General features: G+C 38.3%; 1 pseudogene; it reads right to left on the minus strand.

Annotated features, from left to right (window-relative positions):
- Positions 1-323: 323 nt before the first annotated feature.
- LOC123231745 lies at positions 324-1,989 on the minus strand (annotated as a pseudogene).
- Between the last annotated feature and the right edge of the window lie 4,238 nt (positions 1,990-6,227).

Consider the following 6,227-nt stretch of genomic DNA (forward strand, 5'->3'; position numbering starts at 1 on the left):
GAATGGAGTTAGGCCTTAGTATTTATTCTAAGACAGAAGGTAAGAAAAGTCATTCTGAAAGTGAAAAAAATCATAGAAACAAAGAAGAATATTGTAATCAATCTGGCAGGTGCCATGGACATGAGTTGGACATGAATCCTTTTGTTATTGACTCAGAAGTTAAGGCTTCTCCATATTTGTCTTGTTAATAGGACATTCTTATTCCTTTTTTTAAATCAAAAACCTCTTTAGTAAAATATTTCATTATACAAAATTCATCCCAATGTTGTTTAATAATTGAAAATCTCACCACAAAGATGAAAAAATGGATACAGAATCATAGTTTAGAACTCAAACTCTTCATCTGCCATATCAATTGCCCAGGCAAACTTTTCCCTCTGTGTTTTATTATAAATCTTCTCTACTGGCACTCCAAACTTCTTACACCAGGCAATGCTAATCCTGGGATCCAAGAAGTTGAGTTTGGACGTACCCAGGGCAATCTGCTTATTTTTTTCTTTGTCTATGGGGTGTACAGCTTCATGAGCTATCTGTCCAACGTTGCCAGTAGTTTTTCTTGTCCACATTACTTGCAGACTTGACGTTGACTTCCCTTTTCACTTCAGCATTGGTCTTTGCTCTCTTTACAGCTCCTGCTTTACCATGGCTAGCTTCTTTTTAGCACTGATCTTTGTCTTGAGATTTTGCATGAACGTCTCAAAAGTCTTAGGTGTTGTGTGCTGATGGTTGCACAAAATGACTACTGCACAGTTTGCTTGGTTGAAGGACAAAATTTTTGCTGCTATGTTGTCTTCAGCATTGGTCAGTTCTTTCAGTTGTTCCTGCAGTGTGATGGATGCATTATAAGTCCTGAACACCTTGGCTGTCAATTCATCCATTAGGTCCTAGAGATGTTTGTTTAAGGTTAACGTATTAAGTCTATCAAACAGGTCATCCCCTAAGACCTTGTTCTCCATGAAGAGCTGCAAATTCTTAAATACTGGCTTTTCAATAGGTACTTCGTTGTAGTATTGGATAGAGTCCTTTCCAAGGAAGTCAAATTCAAAAACATGTTCCTACCCAATCAACTCATGGTGTAATTGTATGTGTTCAACCCAAAGAGAACAGCAGCCAGCAATGTCTGCTCTCTCTCTCCTTTCTCATTGCCAGCTCTTAGGACCAGCTTATCAATGAAATAAAGGGCTACAGCTCTTTGTCATTTTTTTCATTTCCCTTGATTTCCAGTCAAAGCAATACTGAAAAAGGATTTTTTCTACTACTCTCTTGAGGTGCTGAGCAAGCTGAGCAACTTCATATTTCTGCCAATCCTCCTCCCCTTAAGCTTTGAACTAGGGTTCAACATAATGTATTTAATGGAATTACTGATGTTCTTGGTCTATGATGCTAGCCATGTGACTGTGTTGTCAAAGTGTACTTTTTTCCACTTATGACCTGGAGGTGGCTCTGGTATTTTAGAGTCCTTGCTGAAGTTTATGATTACATCTTCTGGCATTATTCTTTTCTTCAACATCCCCATTTTTGGATGGTCCCCACGACCATGAAACAACCCTGGTGGTTCAGTCTTGAAATTGCCTGTTTTCTCTCTGTGGCCATCTAATATACAAGTCAAATTCTTCCCGAAGTATTTCTGCCTCTTCTTTTAGTTTGTTTCTCCTCTTTGGGCAAAGCTTTTTGGGCTTCATTCTTGCCAACAAAATACTTGTGGATCTCTGTGAAGTCATACTTGTCCAGGAGCTTGATTATCTTTCTCTCTTTCACTGTCATTTCCTTTTGCCAGTCATTGAAGAAGTTATTTTGAAAATTTTCCTTTGTTGTATGTTCATGATGCAACATTTTCCCAAAAAAGGTGACAATCTCTTCTCTTGGTAAACTCAGCTTCATAGGTTTTTCATCATAATAGAAGTGAACTTCTTCTGGAAGTGGTTCGTCAAAATATGGTCCCTTATGTTCCAATTGTTTCCATTTCACATTGTCTTTGCTCTTCTCCTCTTGCCACCATTTCCATTTATTTTCTCTTTCTTGCTTTTCCTTTTTCCCCTTTTCATTTTCCATCTTTGGAGTTGTATTTATTTCCTTATCTTTTCTCTTTCTCTTAGAACATTGTTCATTAACTAATAACTCTTCCTTTTTCACTTTATTTTTTGTCCCACTCTATTTAACCAGGAATTTATTTTTAGCTTATTTCCTGCCTTTTAGATCCTTTTCTTCTGTGGATTTGTTCCTGTCTTTTAATTTTCCTTGTCTTTTTTCTCTCCCATCATCATGGCTGCCTCTCAGCTTTTCTTCCTGTGTCTGTCCACCTTCTTCACTTTCAGTCTTTATATCTCTTCCTTTCTCTCTTTGCCCTTTTTCCTCTAGGTCCCAGTGTTCTATCTTTCTTTCCTTTAGCTCATGCACACTTTTCTCTTCTCTTTTGTATTCCATTCCTTCCCTTTTTCTTTTTCAGAAACCAAAGTTTCTGATTTAGTCTTATTCTCCTGTATCTTCCTCTTTGTTTTCAGGGTGACATCTTGTGTTGATGCTTCATTCTCTACCTTAATTTTTTCAACTCTCAGTTCTTTTTTCTCTGTTTTCATTGTTTTGCATTTGTTATCTTTCAAATGAAATTTGTCCTTTGCGGTTTTTTCTATTGTTAGATTTTTCCTGTCAGTGTCCATTCCCACAGCAACCATTTTGTTATCCTCTTTTTTGCTCTCCAACCCTTTCTCATGATCTCCTCCCATTTTGCTGAGATGATCATGTTTTATTTTATCTGTGTTTTCCTTTTTCTCAGATTCTTTTGTGTTCTTTTTTGCATTGTTGTTTTCCTTTCAGTCTTTCCTTTCAGGGCATCTTGAGTGTCACCATGGTCTCTCTCAGTCATTTGTAATCTTCCCACCTTTTCTTTTACTGTCTTTTGTTCACTGATAAGACTCACCTTTTCAGATCTCCCTGCTTTTTGAGATTTCTCAATGTGTTTTTGTTTAGGTTTTTCTTGTCTTTTTTTTTTCAGTCTTTTCCTTTAAGAATTTCTTGTTTATTTTTACCAGTTACTTTTTTTACCTGTTTCTTACTATTTGTTTGTTTGATTCTTCCATAGTGCTCCAAAGTAGGATACTCATATATTTCCCAATTCTCTTTTTTCTCACAATAGACACCTTTATTTAAGGCCTTTTTACTTGCTGAATACTTTTCATCTTCATGGATTCCCTGATTTCCACAATGAGGAGTTTCCATCTTGCTTTCATGAACTTCTTTTAGCTTTGTAATTTTGCCACTTTTTTCTTCTGACAGCTTTCCTTCATTTTCAGGCTTCATCTCCAGAGCTATCTCTTTTGACCTCAAAGAGAATGCTTGTTCCAGTGTTGTTGTCTTTACTGTAGATTTATTATCCTTACTGACATGGATCTTGCCAACCACAAGAGAAGGGGTCTGGCACAGTCTCTCATTTGCAGTATCTTGACCAACACTGTTTGCTTCAAGCACTTCTTTCTGGTTCCGAAAATTTCTGGTGATATTTTCTTGTACTGGGTTTTTTCTGGACTTAGAGGACATGTTTCTATCTTTCAATAGGTACTGCTCGTCCTTCCACCTTATTTCATGATTCTCTTGCTTGAGTTTCTCCATTCTGGGTTTCTTTTGGTGCTCTAACCCCACCTCCTGAGAATGCTTTCTTTTTCTTATGCGAATATTCTTGTGATTCTCTGAAGCCTCCTTCAAATCAAGGTCTTTATAGTCTTCCATGATTTCTACAACTAATCTCTTCTTTACCTGTAATTATTCACAACTTGATGCTAGGGAATCAAAATGAAGTTACTGATAGCATGATTCCAAAGAATTGGAGAAAGAAACTGGCATTGGGGAAAAGGAAAAGAGCAGAAAGTCCCTTTAGGGCAATTATTGTGGACTGGCATTGTATGGAGAAAGACCCAAAATAAATGGCACAGTTTCTAAGGGTTTTATAGGAAAGGGAGCAAAAACAATTGAACCGTAGAGAAGTTTGTTAGAGTGAGCCAGAGGTTCTAAGACAGAAGGCACATGTCCAAGAAATAAACTGAAACTGGGAAAGAACAGGGATGGATTAGGGCAGGCTGAAGGGAAAAGAGTTGGAAGTTCAGATTTAAAAGGTACACTCTTGAGGGGTGGGGTGGGGTGATGGAAGCAGAAGAGAAGCCATCCTGAAGCTATAAGCTAATCCCAAAGCTGAGAAGATCAAATATCCAGACAAAGAGGGAAATTTCGGAGACAATATGGAAGATGGGACAGAATATATGATGGGAGCAGAAGGTGGGTAAGGGAGGTGTGGCAGAAAGGGAAAAGTGGGAGTGGGAGACAGGGGAATAAAACATACACAAAAGAAAAAAGGAAAAAGTGGGAGAGGGAAAATGGAGAAGAGAGGGAGAAGTTGAATAGAAGAGAGTGGATAGGGAGAACAAATTAGGAGAGGGAACAAAGGTAAGGGAAAGAGAAGGGAACAAATAGGAAGATAAGAAGAAGGGGGAAACTGGGAGAGAAAGAGAAAATGGAAGAACAGGCAGAGGAGAAAGAGAAGGTAGAGAACCAGAAGATTCTTATTCCTAACAAGAAATTATATCTGAACTGGGCCCTTGGGGTCTATGTTAGAATCAATTAACCAATTTACAATAACATAGACTTAAAAAAAAAACCAACAAAATCCTTTCCTACTATCTTAGAATCAATTCTGTGTATTGGTTCCAAGACAGAAGAGCAGTAAGGGCCAGGCAATGGGGGTTAAGTGACTTGCCTAGAATCATGTAGCTAGGAAGTGTCTAAGAACAGATTTGAACCCAGGACCTCCTATCTCCAGGTCAGTCTCTCAATCCACTGAGCCACATTGCAGCCCTCAAATAGATATTTTAAATAGAGATATACAGATAAAGATAAGAATAAAGTTAAGGATAAGGAAAAGGATGAAGATAAGGAAAAGTCCTACTTATGCACATCAGGGCTTATAAACACTATTGTCAAAGCTCAAGAGAGTTCAGAACACCTCATTTTCAGATCTAACAGAAACATATAGTTCCAGTGATGAAATAATTTTATTTGTTGACCTTCTATACTTAGTAGTACAAACAGGATTCCTGATAAATCCCTTCTCATCCCTAAGGATGAGACAACTCTATCCTTAGCTAATGGCCAAAGACTCTAGCTCTAGGGAAGGTTCATGATCTTAGCTCCCAGTCTTACACCAATCTGAAAGCTGTAGGAAGATGGAGCTGCAACCTGGAAGTCAGCAGAGGATAACTATGGGAGGAACTATGCCCCAAGACACTGAAATTAGATGATACTTTTGTTTTCACCACAGGCAGAAACAATAGAATTTTGTACATATTCAGTGAAAGCAATGCATTTAAAATGATTTCTTCTTCCCAGGCTGCCCCCTTGAACCCTAATAACCTGTTTCCTCTCTGCTCTACCACTTGCCCAGCTATAGTTACCCCCAAATCACTTTAACAATATAATATGTCAGTGTCTATTCTTGGACACTTCTAGTCCCAATCTTCTCACTACATTGCAGGGCTTTTTTCTAGCCCCAACTTCATTTCTCTTAAAAAGTTGATTTGAGGGTGTCCTTCATGTTGGTTGCCAGGTACATTCTGTGAAACTTGCTTGAGGGAACAAAGTTGTTTCTTAAAGCTCTGGTCATCCTGATGGAAGAATATTGCAAGAAAGGTAATGTGCCAGATAGACAGGTCAGTGCATCTGCCCTGGAGAGGTCAACTATCACTCAAACAAGAACCAGTGGCAGGGAGGGCTCTTTACAAGGAAGGAATTATGGAAGGATGAAAGAAGAAAGGAATGAAGGAAAGGAAGGAAGAAGAAGGAAGGAAGGAAGGAAAGAAGGAAGGAAGGAAGGAAGGAAAGAAGGAAGGAAGAAGGGAACCAAGCATTTATTAAGCCCCTGCTATGGGGCAGTCACTATGTTAAGTACTTTATATTTTATCCTTACACAACACTGGGAGGTGGATGCTATTATTATCCTCATTTGAGGCAGATTGAAGTGACATACCAGATGGCTTTTTAATTTAGGTCTTTCTGGCACCAGGTCCAGCATTTTATCCATTGTCTGATAGTGATAGGGTATAATAAATAAGAAATAACCTAGCTACCTCTAAGTTAGTAGGATTCATAATACTTGCTGCCTCCACCTTTGATCCAAAAACTGATGACCAAAGATACTTTTAAGTTGAGCACTACTTTGTGAACACATGCCCACAGGCACTATT

The sequence above is a fragment of the Gracilinanus agilis genome, chromosome 1 (genome assembly GCF_016433145.1).
Source record: "Gracilinanus agilis isolate LMUSP501 chromosome 1, AgileGrace, whole genome shotgun sequence".
In the NCBI taxonomy this organism is placed as follows: domain Eukaryota; kingdom Metazoa; phylum Chordata; class Mammalia; order Didelphimorphia; family Didelphidae; genus Gracilinanus; species Gracilinanus agilis.